The following is an 11,776-nucleotide window of genomic DNA, read 5'->3' on the forward strand; positions in this document are numbered from 1 at the left end:
GTTTGAGGAAGACAGACCGCACCCACAGGTTCCAGCCCAGTGCGAGAGATGGAGCTTAGTGTTGCAGTGGAAAGTTGTCCAGGGCCTTTGGGGGGTCCCAGGGGAGGAGTTCAGTTCAGTTCAGTTCAGTCGCTCAGTCGTGTCCGACTCTCTGCGACCCCATGAATCACAGCACGCCAGGCCTCCCTGTCTATCACCAACTCCTGGAGTTCACTCAAACTCATGTCCACAGAGTCGGTGATGCCATCCAGCCATCTCATTCTCCGTCGTCCCCTTCTCCTCCCGCCCCCAACCTTTCCCAGCATCAGAGTCTTTTCCAGTGAGTCAACTCGTTGCATGAAGTGGCCAAAGTATTGCAGCTTCAGCTTTAGCATCAGTCCCTCCAATGAACATCCAGGATTGATCTCCTCTAGAATGGACTGGTTGGATCTCCTTGCACTACAAGGGACTCTCAAGAGTCTTCTCCAACACCACAGTTCAAAAGCATCGATTCTTCGGCAATCAGCTTTCTTCACAGTCCAACTCTCACATCCATACATGACCACAGGAAAAACCATTGCCTTGACTAGACGGACCTTGGTTGGCAAAGTAATGTCTCTGCTTTTTAATATACTATCAAGGGTGGTCATAACTTTCCTTCCAAGGAGCAAGCGTCTTTTAATTTCATGGCTGCAATCAGCATCTGCAGTGATTTTGGAGCCCCAAAAAATAAAGTCTGACACTGTTTCCACTGTTTTTCCATCTATTTCCCATGAAGTGATGGGACCAGATGCCATGATCTTTGTTTTCTGAATGTTGAGCTTCAAGCCAACCTTTTCACTCTCCTCTTTCACTTTCATCAAGAGGCTTTTGAGTTCCTCTTCACTTTCTGCCATAAGGGTGGTGTCATCTGCATATCTGAGGTTATTGATATTTTTCCCAGCAATCTTGATTCCAGCTTGTGCTTCTTCCAGCCCAGCGTTCCTCATGATGTACTCTGCATATAAGTTAAATAAGCAAGGTGACAATATACAACCTTGACGTACACCTTTTCCTATTTGGAACCAGTCTGTTGTTCCATGTCCAGTTCTAACTGTTGCTTCCTGACCTGCATACAGGTTTCTCAAGAGGCAGGTGAGGTGGTCTGGGATTCCCATCTCTTTCAGAATGTTCCACAGTTTATTGTGATCGACACAGTCAAAGGCTTTGGCATAGTCAATGAAGCAGAAATAGATGTTTTTCTGAAATTCTCTTGCTTTCTCCATGATCCAGAGGATGTTGGCAATTTGATCTCTGGTGCCTCTGCCTTTTCTAAAACCTGCTTGAACATCTGGGAGTTCACGGTTTACATACTGCTGAAGCCTGGCTTGGAGAATTTTGAGCATGACTTTACTAGCGTGAGAGATAAGTGCAATTGTGCAGTAGTTTGAGCATTCTTTGGCATTGCCTTTCTTTGGGATTGGAATGAAGACTGACCTCTTCCAGTCCTGTGGCCACTGCTGAGTTCTCCAAATCTGCTGGCATATTGAGTGCAGCACTTTCACAGCATCATCTTTCAAGACTTGAAATAGCTCAACTGGAATTCCATCACCTCCACTAGCTTTGTTAGTAGTGATGCTTTCCAAGGCCCACTTGACTTCACATTCCAAGATGTCTGGCTCTAGGTCAGTGGTCACGTTATCGTGACTATCTTGGTTGTGAAGATCTTTTTTGTACAGTTCTTCTACTTGGGAGTAAGTAGACCAGAGAGTGGAGCTGTAGCAGGTAGAGGTCAGACAGGGCCCCTGCCCAGGCCTTGTAGCTGCCTTCCAGCCCTGACAGTGCAGAAATGAAAGCAGCCCCACCAGGAGGCGCTGGGAAGACCAGCTGCAGAAATTATTCTTCCCATTTTATGGATGAGCAAACTGAAAGTCAGGGTGGGTAGGTTGTTCAAGCCAGAGCCAGCTCATCACATCCTGGACTTCTTTCCACCCTCTTCAGTTCTTGCTGAAATCATAGGGACAGTGGGGGAGGGGAGGGCTCTCTCTCCCTTGCAGGGATGTGTCTGGGAGCTGGCCTGAGAGCGTCTGTGGCTAGAGTGCCCCTCCCTGGATCCTGGATCCTGGATCTGTATCTCCTCCCCTAAGGAAGGCAGAGCCCAGTGAGGAGACATTAAGGGAGGTGGTGACATGGACGGGGGGTCGGCCATACCCAGACTTGGAGCCCGCAGTCCGAGCTGTCTGGCGCTCAGGCCCTTCCAGTGGAGTCCCACTCTCAGGGACCCCCTGTCTAAGGGATGAAAGATGGAAGGGAATTGCGGGGACGACAGAGGATGAGATGGTTGGATGGCATCACCGACTCAATGGACATGAGTTTGAGCAAGCTCCAGGAGTTGGTGATGGACAGGGAAACCCGGAGTGCTGTAGTCCATGGGGTTGCAAAGAGTCAGACACAACTGAGCTGAACTGATTGAATTGTGTGGAGGTCAGAGGTCAGGGCCAGTCGAGAGCATGAGGTACTTCTGTCTAGGGCTGGGTTGTTGTCGTTTAATCACTAACTTGTGTCTGACTCTTGGTGACCCCATAGACTTGTCACCCAACTAGGCTCCACGATCCATGGGACTTCCTGGGCAAGAATATTGGAGTGGGTTTCTATTTCTTTCTCTAGGGTATCTTCTCAACCCAGGGATCGAACTCAAGTCTGCTGCATTGCAGGCAGACTCTTTACAGTCTGAGCCACCAGGCTAATCCTAGGGCTGGGGTGGGTTCCCTATAAAGTGAGTAAGGGTGGGGAGAGTTGCCAGGTTTAGCCCTGGGGGCTCAGGTGAGGGGATAGGAAGGAGGCTGGGAGCTTAGAGTCTCGCCCAGCTCAGCCTGAATGACCTTGAGTTTGTCCTACTCTTCTAGACTGGTGGCGAGAGTCCCAGCGCTCTGCCAAGTGGAGCCGCCAGCACAGGAGCTCAATAATTCATGAGCCATCTGAGCTCTGGCCTCCCCTCCAAAGGGAAAGGCAGCCCCACATCCAAGCCGATCCAGTCCAGCAGGAACCCGATTCTTCCTCCCGCCTGGCTTGTCTGGGGGTGGCGGCGGTGGTGGTGGTGGGGTGGCTGCTGAGTCCAGGTCTCAGATAGAGGAGGAAGGGGGCATGGAAGTGATGGAGGGAGTGGGAAGGGGAGGTCCTGGCATCTGATACAATCACAGTAAAAGCTTCTTTTCTTGGAACCAGAGCGCTCTCTAGTAGGTGGGAGGCTGGGGAAGGGGAAGGCAGAATCAGAGAAAGACCTGGAAAGGGAGATAGAGACAGAGCCAGGGAGAATCAGAAAGAGACAGAAGTGAGAAAAAAAGGCAGAAGCAGGTGTCGTGGGTATGAATACGGGTACACACAGACAGGTAGGGAAGACACGTTCCGTTCCGTTGCTCAGTCGTGTCCGACTCTTTGCGACCTCATGGACTGTAGCCTACCAGACTTCTCCGTCCATGGGATTCTCCAGGCAAGAATACCGGAGTGGGTTACCGTTTTCTTCTCCAGGGGATCTTCCCGACCCAGGGATCGAACCCGGGTCTCCCACATTGGAGGCAGACGCTTTAACCTCTGAGCCACCAGGGAAGCCCCAGGGAAGACACAGGCTGCTTTAAAAAAAACCCACTCAGAGCCCTCCTGCCATCTAGCTGGTGGGAAATCTGGTTTCCATTATTGCTGGACTCTCTCAACCCAAAACAGCATTTAGGGTTGGGCCAAGGCTCAGGGGTATTACAGAACCAGACGTGAACAAGGGCCTTCAGTCTGGTCACCAGGCCTCTCTGGTCACCTGACCAGCATGACCCTATCAGGTCAGGGACTGTGCCATTCAGTGCCAGCCATGCTGGGCACATAGAATCTCTGGTCCTCTAGGGCACATTCAGTGTGGGGTCCAGTTTTGTGAATGCCACTTGTCCCCTTGAACCCAGGGCCTAGATCCATCTAGTCCCTGGGATCAGGAAGCCTGAACTGAAACCCTCACCCCTTATCTAAGAGGTTGGGAAAGAGCCTCCCACTGTGGTCCCTAGAAGATCTGGCTGGTTTTCTGTCCCAGAGCCAGACCCTTGTATCCCTCTGGATCTGGGAATCCATCCCTTAGCAAAGTCCTTGTTCCTTAGTATCCTATAGCTGAGCAGCTGGGCCTAACCCTGCATCCTTCTGGAGCCTGGAGGAGGATCCCCAGAACCTCCACCAGTCATGCCTGTGATGGTGGGGGGTGGTGGCAGACAGGCAGGCAGAGCTGGAGCTTCAGTGTGAGTGAGCAGGAGGGACCTGATCCAGAACCAGATGGTCATTAAATGATTCAGAACAAATCTCTGTGTACTGTGGTGGGCCAGGTCCTACCCTGCTCTCTAAGGCTGACTCCTCCTCCCTCCCCGCATGACCTGGTCCGTACATTGTTTTAAATTATTTATTTATTTATTTGGGTGTGCTGGGTCTTAGTTGTGATACTTGGGATCTTTAGCTGTGGCATGTGGGATCTAGTTCACTGACCAAGGATTGAACCCAGGCCCCTGCATTGGGAGCATGGAGTCTTAGCCACTGGACCACCAGGGAAGTCCTTGTCCTTACGTTTTTTGTTGTTAAATTTTTACTGTGAAATATCTTATATGTATAGAAGAATATATTGTGTATATCCATGTACATATACATATATATAAAAATATATGTATTGTTTACAGAGAAAAAATGAAGATACTCACTGCTAGTTTAACAGGACATTTTAGTACTTTTGAAGCCCTCTGTATCCCTCTGTATGATCCTCCTCCGTGGCCTTCCTTTTCCTCAACCTTCCAGAGAAAAATGTCCTGAAAATAGTGTTAATCGTTCGTTTCAGTTCAGTCTTTCAGTTGTGTCTGACTATTTGCGACCCCATGGACTGCAGCACGCCAGGCTTCCCTGTCCATTACTGTCTCCTGGAGTTTGCTCAAACTCATGTCCATCGAGTTGGTGATGCCATCCAACTATCTCATCCTCTGTTGTCCCCATCTCCTCCTGCCTTCAACCTTGCCCAGAATCAGAGTCTTTTCCAGTGAGTCAGTTCTTTGCATCAGGTGGCCAAAGTATTGGAGTTTCAGCTTCAGCATCAGTTCTTCCAATGAATAATCAGGACTGATTTCCTTTAGGTTGGACTGGTTGGATCACCTTGCTGTCCAAGGGACTCTCAAGAGTCTTCTCCAACACCACAGTTCAAAAGCATCAATTCTGCACTCAGCTTTCTTTATAGTCCAACTCTCACAAGCATACATGACTACTGGAAAAACCATAGTTTTGACTAGTTGGCAAAGTAATGTCTCTGTTTTTTAATATACTATCAAGGTTGGTCATAGCTTTTTTTCCAAGGAGTAGGTGTCTTTTAATTTCATGGCTGAAGTCACCATCTGCAGTGATTTTGGAACCCAAGAAAATAAAGTCTCTAACTGTTTTTCCATCTATTTCCCATGAAGTGATGGGACCAGATGCCATGATCTTTGTTTTCTGAATGTTGAGCTTCAAGCCAACCTTTTCACTCTCCTCTTTCACTTTCATCAAGAGGCTTTTGAGTTCCTCTTCACTTTCTGCCATAAGGGTGGTGTCATCTGCATATCTGAGGTTATTGATATTTCTCCCAGCAATCTTGATTCCAGCTTGTGCTTCCTCCAGCCCAGCGTTCCTCATGATGTACTCTGCATATAAGTTAAATAAGCAAGGTGACAATATACAACCTTGACGTACACCTTTTCCTATTTGGAACCAGTCTGTTGTTCCATGTCCAGTTCTAACTGTTGCTTCCTGACCTGCATACAGGTTTCTCAAGAGGCAAGTCAGGTGGTCTGGGATTCCCATCTCTTTCAGAATATTCCACAGTTTATTGTGATCGACACAGTCAAAGGCTTTGGCATAGTCAATGAAGCAGAAATAGATGTTTTTCTGGAACTCTCTTGCTTTCTCCATGATCCAGCGGATGTTGGCAATTTGATCTCTGGTGCCTCTGCCTTTTCTAAAACCTGCTTGAACATCTGGGAGTTCACGGTTTACATACTGCTGAAGCCTGGCTTGGAGAATTTTGAGCATGACTTTACTATTGCCGAAGAATCGATGCTTTTGAACTGTGGTGTTGGAGAAGACTCTTGAGAGTCCCTTATACTGCAAGGAGATCCAACCAGTCCATTCTAAAGGAGATCAATCCTGGATGTTCATTGGAGGGACTGATGCTAAAGCTGAAACTGCAATACTTTGGCCACCTCATGCGACGAGTTGACTCACTGGAAAAGACTCTGATGCTAGGAAAGGTTGGGGGCGGGAGGAGAAGGGGACGACCGAGAATGAGATGGCTGGATGACATCACCGACTCTGTGGACATGAGTTTGAGTGTACTCCAGGAGTTGGTGATGGACAGGGGGGCCTGGTGTGCTGTGATTCATGGGGTCGCGGAGAGTCGGACACGACTGAGCGACTGAACTGAACTGAACTGGTTTCCATTTTGTTTCCCCATCTATTTGCTATGAAGTGATGGGACCAGATGCCATGATTTTAGTATTCTGAATGTTGAGTTGTAAGCCAACTTTTTCACACTCCTTTTTCATTTTCATCAAGAGGCTCTTCAGTTCCTCTTCACTTTCTGCCATAAGGTTGATGTCATCTGAGTATCTGAGGTTACTGATATTTCTCCCAGCAATCTTGATTCCAGCTTGTGCTTCATCCAGCCTGGCACATTGCATGAGGTTCTCTGCATATAAGTTAAATAAGCAGGGTGACAGTATACAGCCTTCATGTACTCCTTTTCCTATTTGGAACCAGTCTGTTGTTCCATGTCTGCTTCAACTGTTGCTTCTTGACCTACATACAGATTTCTCAGGAGGGAGGTAAGGTGGTCTGGTATTCCCATCTCTTGAAGAATTTTCCACAGTCATTCCTTTAATGGTGTTAATCATTTGGGCTGATTTATCCACTGGGGACAAGAAGCACAGTACCTAGGGGTCTCAATACTTTTAGGGGTCCACAAAAATGTTTTAACTTATTTTATACAGAGGGCTGATTTATTCTGTACTCTTTAAACTTACACATGCATGTTAGTTATATCTCAATGAAGCAAAAAAAAAAAAAATCAAAGATGACTGAATAAATAGGGAGAGCAGACATTTTCCTTACAAAATTCCAAATATATGTAGATACTCTCTCCTCCAGGAGGGGGCACTTTATTAGGTTAATAGTGCTTTTTAGCTCTGGTGGCTCAGATGGTGAAGAATCTGCCTGCAACGCGGGAGACCCGGGTTCAATCCCTGGGTCCAGAAGACCCCCTGGAGAAGGAACTGGCAACCCACTCCAGCATTCTTGCCTGGAGAATCCCCATGGACAGAGGAACCTGGCAGGCTACAGTCCATGGTGCCTCGAAGTGTCAGACACAACTGAGCGACTAAGCACAGCACAGCACAGCACTTCTAAGCCTAGCTCCTTTGCTTCTTTGCTTTCTTCATCAATCAGGCTTTGTTCAATTATAAGTTCAAAATAGCCCAGAATAGCTTAAGAAACACAGGAAAATCTGTTTGCTCACTTAACAGAAAAGTCCAAGGGTAGCTTTAGGTGCAACTAGAATCAGCTGATTCAAGTGACTTCCACACTCACTAGGTCCCTGTTTCTGGGCTCTCCTGCCAGGCAGTAGGCACGCACTTCCTTAGTGCAAGATGACTGTCTACAGCTCCAGGTTTATAATCTGCTTAGTCAACAATTCCTGGGCAAAGAAAGTTTCTCTTTCTCAGTAGTTCCGGGAAACTTCCTAGTATTGAGTTTCCTTAGCCAGCCCAGGATCATAAGCCTATTCCTGAAGATGGGCTGGGCTCAGGCCCACAAGAAACATGCACTGAGCTTGTAGCAGCAGTGATTTCCCCCGAGATATAAAGGCATTGTTATTAAAAGTAGGACAAATGAATGGTGGGAAGACAAAACCCACAACTACCCACCCGTCATCCTAGAGTTATCTATCTAAGGTACAGGCCTGGGTTGCTGCTGCTGCTAATGCTAAGTCACTTCAGTCGTGTCCGACTCTGTGTGACCCCATAGACAGAAGCCCACCAGGCTTCTCCGTCCCTGGGATTCTCCAGGCAAGAACACTGGAGTGGGTTGCCATTTCCTTCTCCAATGTGTGAAAGTGAAAAGTGAAAGTGAAGTCGCTCAGTCGTGTCCGATCCTTAGCGACCCCACGGACTGCAGCCCACCAGGCTCCTCCATCCATGGGATTTTCCAGGCAAGAGTACTGGAGTGGCTTGCCATTGCCTTCTCCGAAATTTCCACAGTAACATAAAATAAAAATTTATTTAAAAAGTAAATAACCCAGGCCTAGATTACTCCCTATCATATCACCCTGTTTTCTTTCTTCAAGACATGTAACACAATCTGAAATGATATTAATTGTTTTGATTCTTTAAGACCTTCCTCTCTTCCTTTGGATTGAAAGTACTCAGAGGGCAGGGTTCTTGCTTGTCTTGATCACTGCTATATTCCCAGCACTTGGAAGTGTCTGCTACACAGTAAGTACTTAATAAAGGTGTGGTAGGAATGAACTTGCTGGAGAGCTCATCTTCTCTTGTTGTTTCAAGAATCTCCTACAAAAAGAAAAAAGAATTCCTACACGGGAACCTCCCTGGTGGTCCAGTGGTTAAGACCCCACACTTTCACTGCAAAGGACCTGGGTTTGATCCTGGTCGGGGAACAAAGATTCCACAAGCTGCACAGGGTGGCCAAAAAAAAAAAAAAAAAGAATCTCCCACATGCAGTTGATAATGCCAGGCAGCCTTATTTTCCCTTCTACTAGATCAACCCCATCAGCATAAAAAGGTGCTCCTAGCAGCTCCCATCTTACAGAATCCCTATTCCACCTCACTTGGAGGAGGAAATAGCAACCTACTCCAGTATTCTTGCCTGGAGAATCCCAAGGACAGGGTAGCCTGGCAGGCTGAAGTCCATGGAGTCACAAAGAATCAGATGTGACTTAGCAACTACACACATTCGACCCCACTTTCTTGCCAGCTACCACTCCATATTTCTATGCTTTTCAAAACAAAGCTTACACAGAAGAACGGTCTGCATTTGCCATAATTGCTTCCTTAATTTCAACTCACTGTTCAGCTCACTTTTCTGTTTCCCTCCTTTACTGACAACCATCCCTGCTCAGGCTCCCTGGCTGGTCCCTCTCCATCATCACCACTTCTAAGCATGGTGTCTCTGACTTATGTCCACTTCTCCATCAACACCTTCCCCCGAGCCCATTCATCCTGTCCCATGGTTTTAAGTACCATCTATGGATGACTCCCCAGATTTAAGTCTCCAGCTGTGACTCTCCAGTGCTGACTTCCAGAAGCCTCTGTACACTTGCCTACTTATTATGGATATCCAACATGGGTGTTGTGAAATAATGGGTTATATAGATGCCCCCAGTTCCTGACACAGAGTTCCTAAAACCCTTGGAAATTTCTGGATCATAGGAGCATCTTTTGTTCTAATGAGGTGACTCTTGGTGGGCACCTGAATAGCTTCAGAATGAGAATTGGTCACCAGAAAGACCAAGCCATGATCAGAAGCTTGGTACTTTCAGCCTCCGCCTCTACCCCATCCTCGGGGAAGGCAAGAAGGGTTGGAGATTGAGTTGATCATGAAGACTCCATAAAAATTACCCAAAGAACAGAGTTTGGAGTGCTTCTAGGTTGGTGAACATACCCAACGCTGGCAGGGTGGTGTACCCCAACTCAGTGGGACAGAAACTCCTATGCTCAGGACCTGACCAGATCACACTCCTTGCATCTCTTTAGGTGGTTGTTCAACTGTATCATTTATTATATAATAAACTGGTAAGTGTGTTGCCCTGAATTTTCTAGCTGTTCTAGCAAATTATTGAATCCTAGGGGGGACTGTGGGAACCTCTGATTTGTAGGTGAGTTGAGAAACCTGTATGCAGGTCAGGAAGCAACAGAGAACTGGACATGGAACAACAGACTGGTTCCAAATAGGAAAAGGAGTACAGCAAGGCTGTATATTGTCACCCTGCTTATTTAACTTATATGCAGAGTCCATCATGAGAAACGCTGGGCTGGATGAAGCACAAGCTGGAATCAAGATTTCAGGGAGAAATATCAATAACCTCAGATATGAAGATGATACCACCCTTATGGCAGAAAGTGAAGAAAAACTAAAGAGCTTCTTGATGAAAGTGAAAGAAGAGAATGAAAAAGTTGGCTTAAAGCTCAACATTCAGAAAACTAAGATCATGGCATCGGGTCCCATCACTTCATGGTAAATAGATGGGGAAACAGTGGAATGAGTTTCAGACTTTATTTTGGGGGGCTCCAAAATCACTGCAGATGGTGACTACAGCTATGAAATTAAAAGACGCTTACTCCTTGGAAGGAAAGTTATGACCAACCTAGACAGCATATTAAAAGGCAGAGACATTACTTTGCCAACAAAGGTCCGTCTAGTCAAGGCTATGGTTTTTCCAGTTGTCATGTATGGATGTGAGAGTTAGACTGTGAAGAAAGCTGATCGCCGAAGAATTGATGCTTTTGAACTGTGGTGTTGGAGAAGACTCTTGAGAGTCCCTTGGACTGCAAGGAGATCCAACCAGTCCATCCTAAAGGTGATCAGTCCTGGGTGTTCATTGGAAGGACTGATGCTAAAGCTGAAACTCCAATACTTTGACCACCTGATGCAAAGAGCTGGCTCATTTAAAATGACCCTGATGCTGGGAAAGATTGAGGGCAGGAGGAGAAGGGGACAACAAGGGATGAGATGATTGGATGGCATCACCAACTCGATGGACATGGGTTTGGGTGGACTCCAGGAGTTGGTGATGGACAGGGAGGCCTGGCGTGCTGTGGTTCATGGGGTCGCAAAGAGTCAGACACGACTGAGCGACTGAACTGGACAGACAAAGTTGTGGTAACTTGGGGATCTACTACTTGTGACTGGTGTCTGAAGTGAAGGGCAGTCTTGTGGGAATAGGCCCTTTACCTGTGGGGTCTGCGCTAAAGTCAGAATCAAATTACAGTGAATCACAGGACACCCAGCTAGTGTGGAAGAATTGGTTGGCGTGGGAAAACGCAAGCACACATTTGGTGACCAGAAGTGTCAGAAGTATTCTGTGAGTGTTGAGAGGAAAGAATAAAACAGAAGAGAGTTTCCAAAATAGGTGTCCACAGCAAGATTGTTTGCAAAGGTTTACTTATTCCTTATGTGTGTGGACCCTTACTAACTAGTAAAATATGCTTTTTCCATTCTGTGTCACTTCTATTTTAAACTGAGTTTTGCCTTTCTGTGTTAGATGGATGCAGAGAGCATGATTTTACAACTCAGACTTTCATTTTCCAGCACACAGTAACTCAAACCATAACATCTGAATGCTGCTGTGCTAATGGCAGTTATTTTAAAAAATCATTTCACCTTTGAACTGAATGTATACCCCTTACAAGGTATATTGTTTCTTGTGCATGCGTGCCCACTTACTCAGTCCTGTCCGACCCTATGGACTCTAGCCTGTTGGGCTCCTCTGTCCATGGAATTTTCCAGGCAAGAATACTGGAGTGGGTTGCCATTTTCTTCTCGAGAAGATCTTCCCGACCCAGGAATCGAACCTTCATCTCTGTGTTTCCTGCATTGGCAGGGGGATTCTTTACCACTGAGCCCCCTGGGAAACCTTAGTTAGACTAAAAAAATGGGAAGATACATAGACCATTACTATAGACATTTCAATCCTTACTTTTGTAGTGAAGCAATTATCATGTAGGGGGTAAAAAAATCAAAATAACAAAAAACCTCTTAACCTTGATTT

Source organism: Moschus berezovskii, chromosome 2, assembly GCF_049115385.1.
Source record: "Moschus berezovskii isolate FMDL1 chromosome 2, NW_MosBer_1.0, whole genome shotgun sequence".
Lineage (NCBI taxonomy): Eukaryota > Metazoa > Chordata > Mammalia > Artiodactyla > Moschidae > Moschus > Moschus berezovskii.